The following is a 14,514-nucleotide window of genomic DNA, read 5'->3' as shown; positions in this document are numbered from 1 at the left end:
TATTCCGTGTGGATTATATTGATATGTCAGGCAATGTCATGTGCAGCAGGTTGGCATTTCATTCCAGTCCCAGAGATTTGGAAAAGCTGGATTTGAAATGTGGGCGAAGAGAGTTCAGGTGCCTTGAAATCCGCGCCAGAACAAGAGATTATGTTGATGGCTGTGTTGTTGTGTTCGTCTAACGAATGTGGCAATTGGCTTACCAGAAAATCGTTCCCATTGTCTATCAAGTCTTTGAGGAGATTATAGTTTTCATTATTTTCAAAATTGCTGTTGCCATATTGCTATTTTTGCCTTTTATCAAAAAGTTGCGGATGTTTGCCCGTCAATTGTTTGGGATGTTGCTTGTGTACGATGACAGCGACAGAATCTGTTGCTGTTGAACCAAAAGTGACATTTGATGAGCAAGGCATGCTGTTGAACCAAAAGTGACATTTGATGAGCAAGGCATGCTGTTGAACCAAAAGTGACATTAGATGAGCAAGGCATTAGTGATAAATGACAATGACGGTGTAGAACTATGCAAAGTTCAATGCAAAGGTTGTGCAATCACACAGACAACTTCACCCTTCTGAATAACAACAGTACACTGATCTTTACAGTCTCAAGTGTCATGCAGTGAAAGTTTTATGGTTCAGACCTGCATAGTTATTGCGTGAGACAAAATAAACCCAGCTATTACCGGTTTGACCTGCAGACAAGCAATCTTTTAATCACTCATTGCAGGTCACAGTAATACAAGTCTATCATCTGCTAGGCGCTTTAATCTTTCCAAGCATCAGGTTAGATGTATATATGATGACGAAGCTTTTCCTCAAGATGGATGATGTTTGCTTGGCAAGATCACACCTTGGTGTAAATTATTAAGCAAGGTACAGGGAAACTCCATCAAATATGACTCTTATTTTGTTTGATCTGTTTACAAGTCTGGCATATAGTTATTCTTGGCATCACCTCCCTGTATATGCTTTAAAAACAACTACTTGTGGTTTATTTATCGGCAATGTAGTCTTCCCCTCAGGTGCCTCTTTAGGACCTGGCTTAAACTTTCTTTCAGGAAAGAGTGTGTCGTTTATTCGCAATCTCACTTTAAAGGTGCAAGTTTTTGTTTTGGGAAAGTTGTGTCAAGAAGACTGACTTGGATGCCTTATTGGTGTCTAAGCAGTATTGGTACCAGAACACCTTCTAAAGTGCCCACGGAAGTGATTTCTCGATCAAGCTGTTCTGGTAATGTAATTTTGTTCAGTTGGATGATGGTTACAGAATCGTCCCCTACAAGTGTGTAAACCAAGAAATTATTACGAGGATGTAAAACATTACCAAAAAGACTCTCTATTTGCAAAAATCTGCGAATATAAAATGCCTTTGAGAATTTGGCGGTTGAAAGTATGGCTAAAGTTTACAAGATGAGCCATGATCAGTATATAAATTGAAAGCTGGCCTTCATCCCTGCAAGTGTTGACTGCAGTCTGTGACACCCTCCTGCCTCTCGTAAATTGTGTTTACAAATCCTGCAGCCGAGGTGGTGTCTTACCTTTGGTTCACCTCTAGCTGTTGAAAACCATCCTGCAAAAAACCTGGAGTACTTTAGGACTAAAGCAATTCCCGCTTGTATTAGAACTCTGTTTGGTGTATATCAACGCTTGTATGATACAATTGCTGATGGAGTTCTCCGTCAAAAGCTGGTGCCACTAGAATCAGAAGTGGCATCCAAACATGCAATATGGAATTCTGTCATTCTCTGAAATGGCAATGAACGCAAAACCCACAACTTTCCTCCGACATTCTAAACCTTGTCTCACTTTCTTCCCAGCATCGTCTTATGATTACCAATGTTGCAAAATACATCAGACCAGGCAAAGTCAGCTCTGTGACTTTTATAAATGCGTTTAGCGGCAAGGTGTGGTAATAGGATTGGGAAGACCTAAAGCGAGCTCTTTTCATCTTATTAGATGGGGTTTTTTCTATGTCGGACTTACAGCTGAGGTTTCTATCGTGCTTTGAGCTAAACCACCTTTTAGATAAGAAGTTTGACTTGATGTGAAAAAGGATTTGATCTCGTTGTTGTAAATAAGGGATGAGGTGAATGTCTGGTTCATGATCAGGTAGTATAAATCTGTAACTAGCTTGGGGACTCCTCATTGTTCTGTGATTGCCACATCATATAAGACTGCCTGTTAGGTGGGTTAAATTGGAAGAAGATGCTCATGAGACAGAATCGTTACAGCCTGCTGCATACATACGACTATCTGGCCTCATTATTTACTACTGCTGTGCCCAAAATGTCAGGTGTGTGCATAAATGCTGCAATGTACATCATTAGGAGCTGCTCCAAATGCAATCTGACCTCCTCTGCTTTATCTTCTATCCACCAGTCATGCCCATCATAATCTCCACAAAACATGAAAGCCAACTCCTGACAATTACTATTCATGATTAATTAATTCCGTCTCTTTGGTATATTCTACTCCTATTCAACGTTCCTGGATAGTCCCCGCTACTTCTCCTCGCCGCTTGTCGTAGAGATCCTCCTCGATAATTACAGCCGTGAATCGGCAATGTGAATCCATTCAAAACCTGGCGCAGAATCGCATTATGTCATTTACAAAGACGCGATTCTGCCATTATCAAAGATGCCATATCAGGCGTGTTGAATTGCTAGGAAAGAGCAACGCAAATAGATACTGTGATGCTTGTGTGCGTCAGTATTGAATTGTGTTTTAAATCTGACTGTTTTGCTAAAAATAAACAAGACATCATGTAGAGGATGAAAAGATTCCTAATAAACGTGGCATGGTGACCTATGACATTATTGTAAAACTTAACAGAGAAATGAATAAAAGTGATAGCCGGCCTTTGATTCTGTGGTTCCAGTGCTGTAAAAGAGATTTTGATGAAAAATAAAATAAAGTTTTCTATTATAGCGCTTTGTCAAACATTCTCGAAGCTCTTGACATTATTCCCCTGCCTAATCCAGAAACTTTCTTTAGAAACCAGGGTGCGCATGTGCTACACTTGGCCATTAGGCTACCAACAAGTGTGGCATTGGCCGGGACTTGAACCCACAACCTTCTGATCACAAGTCAAATGCTCTTCCACTGCACTGTGCCACCGCACTCTCCAAAAAGTCACAGAGAGTGTTTCGGTGATTTGGCCTTCTGCATTATTGTCCAAAGTTTTCAAAAGTGATCATCTGCTGAACTTCAAAACTGGACAAAAAATTGAATACTCTGCAAAATGTTAGTCAGAGACGGCAGAACAAGATTGTCCTGACTCAAATGATGAGATGGGATTTTTGTGAGTCACTTTGAAAAAAGAGCCTCGGGCAGTAAATTTCACGGTTAAAATGCAATGCTTGTTATAGCAAATGGTGTGGAACATGCATTCTTTACTGATGTGACCTGACTTAATCCTTCTCGATTCTCTGTACGACATCAAAATTGAAATGAAGTAGTGTCAACAGAAAATCTGGAAGTACATATCACAGCTGAGACACCCATTTTGGGGGTGAACCAGTGTAACTTTTGCAGCGAGGAAATTACAAACGTAAAGGGCTTGGTTCTCTCAGGATGGGGTCCTGGTTCCCTGATTTTCTGTTTGTCCACTGCCAAATAACTCTTTATTCATCATCATATTGGTCCCCAGTGACTAGGGTATGGTTACAAGTGTCGATTGAACAAGTGAATAAGGCAGAAATGTTGATGGCTTGGGTGACGAGAGGTATTGGTGGCTTCTGGTAATCAATCAAATAGATTGGATCAAATGGTCGTTACATTAGCGTAACTCAGTTGGGACCATTTCTGTGCGGGTTGCAAAAGCAATGATTTTGTGGACATGTGTCTGAATGTGTTGGCCTCTCTGACATACCAAGTGACGCATATCTCTATCAGACTTTGCCCACATCAAAAATGAAATGTATTGGGAAATATATTGGTGTATGCCTCACCCAGCATTCCATGTCTATGCAACGCTACTTTGGATACATTTTTTTTCGGAAATAAACTCTGTTGGGACCAGTCTGGTATCTGGGACTAGTCTGGTTTCTGAGGCCCACTGTGTGGCAGAACTGCAAGGAAATGAGTCTGTGGATGTGTTTGAATATGTTAGCCTCTAATTGGAACTGGGTAGAGACAAGTAGTTCAGATGGAGCAAACCTTGCTGAACTGTTGGTTACTGACACAGGCAGCAATCCCTATCATATCAAGCCACATTGGAAACACTTTTGTAACTGCTTGGATTTAAATCTGAAGTTGTGTCTCAATGTATTGACCTCAGACACACCCAGTGATGGCTCTATCCAGCCTTGTCAATGAGAAATCCAGTTGGGACCACTTCTGTTGGGGAGGTTGACTAGTTAGAAATACTGTGACGGACATGTTCTGTGACCATGTCGAAATGGTTTGGTTTACGTCCTACCCAGTGACACACGTCTCTATCAGCGAAAGTCTGCTTCAAAAATAAATCTGTTGGGAGTGCATTTCCAATTTTCAGCTGACTGAGTAGGGTAGCGGGACGGAAGGGAATGGTCCATTGCATGCATCTAGATGTGTTTGCCTCTAAATACCTCAGTCGTGCCTGTCTCCTAGCAGGTCTTTGAAAGACAGAGCCGGCAGTTATGATTCTATCATCCTCCCCATGTTTTCAGTTTTCCCAAGCAAAACTTTCCTCTGTGGCCTGCTTATTTCTACAAAATGAACCTTATTTCTACTGATCCAATGTAAAGCAGACAAAATCATTGTCCGGACAGGAGCCCTCTTCATCATGGATAGTGATTATCATGAAACGAAAAACCTAATCCATAAACCCATCGCAGGAACCACGTATCCCTGTGACATCCAAAAGATTTGGTTTAATTGAATTCCGCTTAAAACATAATACCAGGGATACACGTTATGAATGAAAACTGAAGCAAACTCAGCGTTAATGGTTATTACTAATTTTCCAAAAGTGGCCCCTGGCTCGCGTGCAAGGATCATCTGCGACGGGAATAATAACTTTTATCGGTTTTTCTGGAATTGAATATCCATATCTGCGCCGATTGCGAGCGGATGAATTTGATTGCGGCGTTTTGTCCTCGTTTGATTTGATTTAGTGGAAAATTGATAATTTGTGTCAGAGGAGTCTTGGTTGGTGATTCGTGTAAGACTTGGCGTGCAGTCGACGAAACGGGAAAAGATGCCGCCGTGTGATAAAGTTTGCCTTGTCTGTTTTCTTCAGAACTCAGGGCCATGACTATCTTTTTTTTGGTGGGTGGTGAGTTCATTTCAAGACTTCCCTTTGGCTTTATGCAGCCAGTATGCATGAAAAACACTCTTTCAGTGATTGAAATCGGGGAAGGGGGGCATTATCTACCCCATCCGTGATATCTGAGTTTCTATCATCTCAGTCATCTCTGTCAGTTGCTTGCTCTGCTATTTGGTGCATTTGGCTTTAGAAGCAGAAACTTATGAAAAGACTGGTTGGTGCATTCAAAGACCATGGACACTGCACTTCAACCTTGCCAGGGCCGGAGATATTGCAGATATTCCTGCAGCACTAAGAAACACGTAACTCATCAGTCAGCAGCCTAGCATTTGGCCAAAATGTACCACTGCTGGTTGTATAAAATGAATAGGAATATTCCGTATTTCTGTTGTGGATTTGATCTAAAAAACGTGTTGCTCATTCAGGCCAGAATCCCTTGAACCCGCCTCTCAACACAGGCAATTATCTAGTCAAATATTGAACCGAAGTCCCTGGAGAAATCGTCTTTCTGACCCGACCCTCGTCTTCTTTTGTGCAATTCTAATTTGAATCTTGAAGTGGGCCTCCTGTTGCCGGAGATGGCATTGCTCTTTTCTAATGCGCTGCTGACTCAGTCGGAGATTATTGGCGGCTCAGATGAAGCCATATTAACCCATCAATACTTTAAGGAATTAGGATGAGTGATGCTTGTCAAGACTGAAAAACGATTATTTGCTGATCAAAGTATCAGAGCAGATCAAAGTTCAGACCAGGTGGAGTGGGGCAGTTACGTCATGGCGCTTTTCATTTCTGGAGAGAAAACAAAACCTTTTCATTTCTGGAGAGAGAGCAAAACTTATTTCAGTAGATAAGACTGGGACTCCTTCAAGCTAATTGACTGATGAGGTCATATCACCCTAGGTACATCTTGCGACACAGTACAGAAAGGAACCAAACCAGTGCCCCGAAAAAAACTTCAAGAACCATTTAATTAGCGCTAGTATGAAATTTGCCTGAAGCAATGCCAATCAGTCCTTAAAACCATCTGAAACTCCTAATTAGTGCTAAGTGCTGGTGTGTGCCTCAGCAGTGTACACCCAAGGCGCTACTGAGCCATTGTGTATATGCACCTGTGAAATGAAGATGTCTTGTTACCAGGGCAGTCTTGTTACCAGGGCTGTCGGTAAGGATTTGACTAGGTGGGATTCGGTCTGGTATAGCCGGCAAAGCGGACCACGGAAGCACCTAAAGTTGTGTTGCGGACATGACGTCTGCCCCCTCCTGAAATTTTAGAAATTAGATGGTCTGAGATGTGATTCAGCGCTATTCTTTCAAAGTTAGAATGGTTCTGGAAGCGTATTTTCTTAATATGATAAATGTATTTACAAAATTGTTAAAAACGGCCACATCCTGATGTGAAAGTGCAATTTTTTTCTGTGGGCAATAATAAATTCTCAAAATATGCATGGTCCCAAATCCAGCTCTTGCATTTGATCTCATTATATTGTATTTATGGAGTTTTATTCCAGTGTTTCTACCGGTACTAGGTTTTCAGCTACTAGTTTTACTCAATGCGCGGCTATTAGCAACGGGCCATTAGCAACAGCCCTGTGTTACCTGAGCTTTGCCAAGTTCCAGAATAGCAGCATCAAATTCTTAAGGAAAAGGAGCAGTAGCGCAGTGGAGTTTCATGTAGTTCTTATCAAGTGTCTACATCAATGCATACTGGAAGACTACATCATCAAGACAACATTCTGTAGAAATACGTGCCCAAATTGGAAAGTAGGTTTGTAGAACTGCGGTAATGGTGGATAGCAATACCACACCTCAGTCCCAGTGTTGACTTCAGTAATTGATCAAACAAACTTTTCACAATACGAGAAAAACAGACTCTGTTTTTCCCAACGCAATCATAAACAATGAACATGATATGAAAATTATGGCAGCGACTATGATGTTGTAGGATTTCATCAATTATTTCATAATGTTATTACGAAAAAGAAGGCCGAACTGAAGAAAACCATCTCTCATTCCCGAAAGTATTGGATTTCCGCAGTGGTCATGGCAACGGAAACCTGGAAAGAAATAAATAAATAAAAGAAGAGTAATGGTGAAAATAACTGAATATCCTATTATGTTATGGCCTATCCAATGGGTTAGGAAAACAACAAATCTTGATTAGCCACCACGAGTTTTTGGTGCATGTTACTCCTGCTCGGGAAGATTACAGGGGAGGAACTTCTTTTAATCAAGAAATGCCCAGCCTCGTGTGCTGAAGAAGGCATGAGCATTAACTTTGTGCCTTTCTGAATATTTGCAGTGAAATGGTGTCTTGAAAAATTTGTAAAAAATATGTTCTCAGTGGTTGTACAATGGATCACCTCCATTAGTGGACACCTCTTTAAGCAGGAAACCTTCTGTATTAGGCAGTGACTTGGGTCCAAAATGAGTTGTGTGTAATTTGACCTCTGTAATCAGTGGCGCTTGAAATTGTGTTGGCACAAGAAAAAGAATTTTCATTTGTGGTGGAATGAATTTTGATATTGCCGTTGAGCAACAGCGCATTTCAAATCCTGCGAAGTCGGATAAGAGGCCCAATTCTGTCTTCCAAAAGATCAGGCTCACTTTATTGCCTGTTAAAAACGAAAACAGCCTACAGTGGTCGTAGAATGAAATTTGATCCCCGTACAAAAACCAGGCAGTCACCTTCTCAGTATTCAGACGGATTTCAAACCCAGGGAAGTCGGGAAGTGTGGAGGTGTAAACCGCACTGTAATGATCGTTGTGACTGATATCCTTATTGATATTCTAAGCCAAGTTTTTTCTAAACGTTTGATGTGATATGTCATCAGGCGTGGACACCTGCCCCATGGAGATGTGTCTTTGTATCCGAGGAGACGGGAGGTTTGATCTTATCATTATGACATCAATAGGGGTGCTTTTACATCTTCTTCAGTTTGGGTTAGCAAATCTTCAAAGTGTGGAAAGTGGCTTTGACTTTCCAAAGATCAGTTCTAAACTATAGAGAATATTGGAAACCTATCAGTAACCCATACATTTTTTCATTATAGAAGTTATGTCTTTCAGTTAATCCCAATTTGTTAACGTTATAACTTAAAACAACTATGTCAAGTTATCATGGCTTTGAACAACCTTGCAGAGATCAACCTGCCCGCATGGTGGGTTATACGATAGTTTGTATCTTCTAGCACCTGTGATCTACTCCAAATATCATGGAGAAGAAGTTCCAAAATGGCAGCAAGTGTTGGCAGTCATATGATGACGTAATTACGTGACAGTGCTGGAGACTAACAGAATCAAATTTTTTCTCTGAAGAACAGTTCACTTTTGACACACACTGTACTAATGGCAGTCCATTACTTCCTGGGATCTCAGTTTGCTTCCTGGACAGTCATTTGTTGATTAGTTCCTTCTCTCTTCATAGTAAAAACACAATACACATATAGTAATAGCTTACGCATGTGTACCGGGCGCATTATGTATGTTATGATTATTTGTATCGAGACACGAGGCTGTGTCTTCGTATCGTGTCTTCACACGCTTTTGCGTTAGAATCGTCATGGCAACCCACATCCCTGGTTCAGAATAACTCGTAATCCTCAACATGTTGGGTTTATGTTCCTTCTTCATGGCTTCACGTTATCTCATCTCTCGTCAGTGCTTCCAACTCTGTGTACATGTTCTAACTCGGGTTTTAGTCGACATGTACAAGTTTCTTTTGTTGACTTACTCAGGTGCGGCCATTTTGTTTTTGTCTCCCTTGGTGCAACATACTTGAAGTTGGCCCAAAAGTGTATTTCGGCCACTGTTCCTGACATCATGGCTTCATGTTTTCTCTCATCAGTGCTTCCAACTCTGTGTACATGTTCTAACTCAAGTTTTAGTCGACATGTAAGTGTATCTTTTGTTGACTTACTCAGGTGCGGCCATTTTGTTTGCTTCCTTGGTTTAACATACTTTACACTATTTATATTACTTGGATTACAAAATCTTCATCCAAAAAAACATGGGGGGATGAAGTCAAATGCAAAGTCAAAGTCAAATATACAACAAGGAAAGGAAGGAGAAAAGTTGTTTTTCGAACTCGAAAGTGGAAGTAAGTTGTCAGCTTGCCTGTTGCTCATAAAAGCAGAAAGAGCAGAAAATCTGCTCAACAATATCTAGTTTTCAAACAATGAAACATTGTTACAAGTGAGCAGAGAGAGAATACAACATAGTGCCATAATAAAAAGATATTTTAACAGATTCCTTTGAAGATTACGTCAACATGGAGTGCTGACAGCAGTTCCTGAGGGAGGAAATTGAAATGGTGTCATACTTCTAGTTGTTGAAAAAAAGATGAATTTGGGAAAGCTGGATAATAACATTGGAGTTATCATCCTTCCATTGCAGGCCTTGTATTGTTGAATTCACTCAACATGATTGATGTGATGGAAATAATTGATATCGGGCAAGTCACTTTATTGTTTTTCTTGAATTTCAGATGCCATATTGCCAAAAAAGATAATAAATGTTTTTGGTGTAATACATTGGTGCTTGAAATCTTCTTATCTCGGCAACCCGTCGGCAACATAAAACTACACCAAATTGACCTTATCGGCAGAGTAGGCCAAACTGGAATGAGAATTTGAATACCGGCAATTTTTTGCTGTGGCAGGAAAAACTTCAACACCAAAACCAAACTAATGACAATGAACAAGTTTTGCATGTTGAACAATGGAACATTTCTGGTGCACTGTGAGTTGTTGACAAGGTGTTCTATATGTTCATTCGCTCATCAAACAAACAACTTGTGAGGGGGGGGGGGGTTTCAAAGTTAGTATTCCAAATAAATTAAGTGTTAAGAAATCTGCTGTAAAATCATAGTAAATTGCAAATATGTGCGTGTGGTGGTGGTGGTGGTGGTGGTGGTGGTGGGGGGGGGATTAGTTGTCATAATCCCTCTTCCCCGAATATGCAGGGATATGAGATCAAAAGATGGAATGTTGGATTTTCTAGTCAAATTTGTGCATTCCATTGCATATCACTCTGCATGTCATTTTCCTCTTCTGCTCGATTGAAATGAATTAGGGGATGGGGATCACACTGGCAGTCATATTGATTTCAGTTAAGCTTCATCGGAGGTACTTAACTGTTGGACTTCCTAGGCGAAATGTACACAGTTTGTTGGTTCGGCAATGCAATGGGTTGTGAAAAGAGTGCACAGGGAAACGATTCCTGTCGAGTGAACCATCTAGTTAACCCTTAAACTTCTCGTCTGACAAACCTGACCGTAGGATTTATTAGAAGTTTGTCTGTTCCTCCCTGCTAATAGCAATAACCAAGGGTAAAAGCACTTGCTTTGGCTGCAGGATTAGGCGCTGTATGGTTTTGTGATAAGGATGGCTGTCTATCCAAAGATTAGCCATCATCAGAATTGAAACGCTGGCTTTAATATGAGGTTTCAAGCATAAAAATCAAAGGTCATACACAACAGCATAAGTTCCATGTTAGATAAATCACTTGGAGAGGCTCTGAACGCTATGATTCACGAGACATCGACTCGTGTTTCAGAGAACTTGAGATAGTGACGTCTGGCGCGTGCAGATCATGTCAGGTTCATCCTAATCTGGTACACAGAAGATATCGGAAGATATTGAGATCCTAACAGATGGCTTCTTTGATAATCAGCTGATTTACTGCAACCCATGCTCAGCCTGTGATGAATATCTGAATTCCAAACACTGAGAAATCCCAAATGAAATTTCTATGTTTTATGTTTACTGTTTGATGAAAACAACAACAGAGATCTGACTTAAGTTTAACCAAGTCTAACCCAAAAATCCTTCAAAAGAACTGGTTGAGCTGCTCATTAAGCACTTGTTGACCAGTGGAATGGTGGTCGGAGCGCAAGGCTTGTGATCAGGTCATGGGTTTGACTCTCGAAAGGATCACCTGAGCCGTTCTGACCACAAGGCTTGTGATCAGGTCATGGGTTTGACTCTTGAAAGGATCACATGAGCCGTTCTGACCACAAGGCTTGTGATCAGGTCATGGGTTTGACTCTCGAAAGGATCACCTGAGCCGTTCTGACCACAAGGCTTGTGATCAGGTCATGGGTTTGACTCTCGAAAGGATCACCTTAGCCGTTCTGACCACAAGGCTTGTGATCAGGTCATGGGTTTGACTCTCGCAAGGATCACCTGAGCCGTTCTGACCACAAGGCTTGTGATCAGGTCATGGGTTTGACTCTTGAAAGGATCACCTGAGCCGTTCTGACCACAAGGCTTGTGATCAGGTCATGGGTTTGACTCTTGAAAGGATCACCTGAGCCGTTCTGACCACAAGGCTAGTGATCAGGTCATGGGTTTGACTCTCGAAAGGATCACCTGAGCCGTTCTGACCACAAGGCTTGTGATCAGGTCATGGGTTTGACTCTTGAAAGGATCACCTGAGCCGTTCTGACCACAAGGCTAGTGATCAGGTCATGGGTTTGACTCTCGAAAGGATCACCTGAGCCATTCTGACACAAGGCTTGTGATCAGGTCATGGGTTTGACTCTTGAAAGGATCACCTGAGCCGTTCTGACCACAAGGCTAGTGATCAGGTCATGGGTTTGACTCTCGAAAGGATCACTTGAGCCGTTCTGACCACAAGGCTTGTGATCAGGTCATGGGTTTGACTCTTGAAAGGATCACCTGAGCCGTTCTGACCACAAGGCTTGTGATCAGGTCATGGGTTTGACTCTCGAAAGGATCACCTGAGCCGTTCTGACCACTGACTTCATGTATTTTTCCTGGGTGGAATAAGGCAGGTTAAAGACATGCCAACATTTGTCAAGTCTGCCGAAAAGACATGGTTGACATCCCACTCCAACAAGGGACCAAATAAGCCAGGCACTTTTACTAATGGATGTCAACAACATAATATGTCTCTCAGGAATACTTCCGGAAGGGATGCTGCCAAATTGGCAAATTTCATGTTGTTGTTACACGAAAGGGAAGTTACCTTAGGAACCTCATCATCTTACATTAGTTAATGGAACTTCTCAATTGCCCATGCTTGTTTTCAGCACTTCCCAGTTTGTTGCGGCTGTAAACCAATGCGTGTACATTGTATCTACTCCTATGCACAGCAAGCACCTTTGCACCCAGAGTTGATGCAACATGTGAACACAAATCGGAAAGATATTTGCCCACAAGACGTTCTTCCAAAGTGTAAAGTACACTGACCAGGATCTATAATCGGCAGCAATATCTAATATGAAAACGAATGGCGTTTAGTAAAACGATCGTGGTGTGGTAGTGTTTTTTCTCTCTTAAACGAACAAGATGAAAGAGCATTTGGTTTCACATCATTGTCTGTGAAGGTGTCATCTGCACTGTCGACTGCATCGTGCGAGCACGATTTCTAATACTGGACAGCTGTCAGAGACGTGAGAATAGTGCCCCACTGAGACCATTGCAGACCTTTCTAAGAATATCACAGGAGGAGTGTTCTTCATAACGGTATATATTGATCATGATTTGCTGCTGGTCAGTTGGCTGGAAATGTTTGGTTTGTGTTTAGCTGTTTTTGACTGATATAACACCAACGAATCCCTGCATGGTTATGCGTTTGCTACACAATTTGGCGATGTGGGAGTTTTCTATAGACATGTATAGCTGGCCTTGAATATGCCCGATTGGCAGCTCTAAATTTGCTTTTGGGACCAGCTCTCTTGATTAGACTCCTGTGTGCTATATTATGATGATGATCTATTGCATTCTGTTTGAGTCCACTCCATCACAATGTGAAAGCGGGATCCCCATAGACTCATCAATAATCACGAGGACTTTGCCTATTGTGAACACTCAACCTCAGGCAGGTGCCAATGCCTGGGTCACTGCCATCGAAACTGAACATACTGGCAACCTCTGGGTGATTCTGCCTTAGAATTTCCATCCAGGTTCTCTTTATGAGCATTTGATATCTTTATGTGCTTCTATTCTGTGACTCCTAGCTTGTGTCATGAATCTTTAAGGAAGAGATGGTGCACTGGCGTAGACTTAGAGCAGTTGGCCATTCATCCTTGGTCTCACAGCGCGCATCGAAGTGGCACATTTTCAACCTTGCGGGAAATTCCTTCATGGTTCCAATTCAATGCACTTGTTTTTGAGGTTCCTTGCAGAATGAATTGATAAATTTTTAATGACACTAAGACGTGGTCGTCCCCTTAATGCGGTGATGAAGTGATGGTCGCGGCATTAGCGGGGATTATATTGATCACTGTGGAAGCGTCCAATAATCTTGACCATGTGGTTCTGACATTGATGGTGTTTTATAATCTCATTAGAAATTCAAGTGACATTAATGGTTGCTGCTGAAGAGATGATAAATTTCTATGCCCCAAATTCGTGGTTTTTCATCTTTTTCATTTGCGGGTCTGTCTTTATTTGATGTGTGTTGGTTGTAAAAGAGGATATAATGTTGTTTGGAAGTGCGCTGGGAACTGAATATCCTTGCTTTGGAGTAGATGCTTACATCTGTTCTATTTTGTATCTGGTATGACGTGATGCTTGTCTGATTAAAAGTCTGCTCTGCATTAGAGACCACAATTGATTTTTAGCTCACCTCTTAGCAGAGGTGAGCTTATCCCATACCGTGGCGTCCGTCGTCCGTCGTCGTCGTCGTCGTCGTCGTCGTCGTCGTCGTCGTCGTCGTCGTCGTCGTCGTCGTCGTCGTCCGTCGTCCGTTAGCAGGGCACGTTTCGTAACTGTTAGAGCTATTGAGTTGAAACTTGGTACACATGTACCCTTATGTAATGACACCTTGGAGACCAAGTTTCGGTCCGATTCATTTCATGGTTTGGCCACCAGGGGGCCAAACGTTAAAAGTGAAAATATGCAATATCTCCCTTAATAGTAGTCGGGAAATTTTGAAAAAAATATGGTAGGTACTTCTAGCAAAGGTGCATCATATATCCTCCGGGTTTTTGATTTGACCTCCTTTTCAAGGTCACAGAGGTCAAATGGTGTAAATTGGCCGTTAGGATGTAACGATGGCACGTTTCTAAACTGCAATGACTATTGATACCAAATTTGATACACATTTACCCCTTAGTCAGGTGATCTCAGGGACCGAAGTTTGGTCCAATATGATTCACCACTTGACCACCAGGGGGCAAAATCCAAAAACCTTAAAAATGTGATTATTCCTTAACTTCTTGCCCGATTGCCACCAATTTGATATCATGGGTACATCTAACCACCATACAGTATATGTCACACAGGTTTTTAATTTGACCTTCTT

The 14,514-nt window shown here is 41.7% G+C and overlaps 1 protein-coding gene across 1 annotated transcript in view; it reads left to right on the top strand.

The window, feature by feature from the left end:
* LOC135488768 (uncharacterized) overlaps window positions 1-14,514 on the top strand; it is a 38,886-nt gene that overhangs the window by 11,506 nt on the left and 12,866 nt on the right. The gene's annotated exons all lie outside the window — the stretch shown is intronic.

This window comes from Lineus longissimus, chromosome 5 (genome assembly GCF_910592395.1).
Source record: "Lineus longissimus chromosome 5, tnLinLong1.2, whole genome shotgun sequence".
NCBI classification, from domain to species: domain Eukaryota; kingdom Metazoa; phylum Nemertea; class Pilidiophora; order Heteronemertea; family Lineidae; genus Lineus; species Lineus longissimus.
This window is presented reverse-complemented; position numbering and strand designations above follow the sequence as displayed.